Source organism: Bison bison, unplaced genomic scaffold, assembly GCF_000754665.1.
Source record: "Bison bison bison isolate TAMUID 2011002044 unplaced genomic scaffold, Bison_UMD1.0 scf7180017864535, whole genome shotgun sequence".
Classification (NCBI taxonomy): Eukaryota; Metazoa; Chordata; class Mammalia; order Artiodactyla; family Bovidae; genus Bison; species Bison bison.
Genome location: NW_011495084.1, coordinates 13760211 through 13761237, shown reverse-complemented (window position 1 = coordinate 13761237; position 1027 = coordinate 13760211).

Genomic DNA, 1027 nt, shown 5'->3' with positions numbered 1-1027 from the left:
GCATATCAGAGAATCAGCCAGAGTGAGCCCTCAGGGAACACCTCCATGGCACATTCATCCTGGGAGCCTCTTTCACACACACGGGACAGGCTTTCTGCAAATCACAGCAACTGGCTGTTGGCCATGATCGTCCTGAACTTCCCAGTTCTTTTCTCCCTTCTCTCTCCAACTGTCTTCTATTTAAATCATGCAGGTGTCCTTACCCTCCCCCCAAACACCTTAAGTTTATTAGCCACCAAGTCCTAAGTCCAAGGGGAAAAGAGAAGCAAGTGAACACATTCGAGACTTTGAAAAAAGCACCTGGGTGCTTTCAAAGTTAGCCACCAAATACTGAGCCCACCTGTACCCAGGTTCCCAGACAGGTGCTGCTCTTCCAGGCTGAAGGAGGAAGGAGAGGAGAAAGGATCCAATATAAGAGAGCCAGGAGAGGTGGGTCAGGGGAGGGTGTGAGGCTCGGGATGCTCAGGGAGAAGGAGTCCTGCTGGGTAGAGCCATGTCTCACTTGTGACCTGAGAGGAGAGTAAGAGTAAGTCAATAAAAAATTAGTGGTGTGGTGGGGTGTGGTTCCCTTGACAGAAAAAGATGGGTCCAAAGGTCTAGAGCAAAGGAGAGGTTAGTGGATTTGAGAAGCTAAAACAGTTAAGACATGTTGAAGTTCAGGCTAGAGTGAGAGAACATCTGCAGATGAAGCAAGAGAGCAGGCAGGACTTGGGTGGTGGAGGCCTGTCCCTCTGGACAGACTCGAGTCACTCCCACTTCCTCCTATGGACACAGTCTTCTGTTCTAAAGGAGTCCTTCCCCAACTTTTTACATGCCCCATTAGGGTTTTTTCACTGAGTCATTAAAATCCAACCTTCCTCAGCAGATCTGGGACTAGACCTCGAGGAAAACAGGGATAACACTCAGTCCTTCTAATAAGGGGGCCATGTAATTATGTTCTTTTTGAAACACCGAATTTTAACCACAACAAATATATATATATCAGATATAGGAGAAAAAAATTAAAGACTAAAAAAAAAAAAAGAAA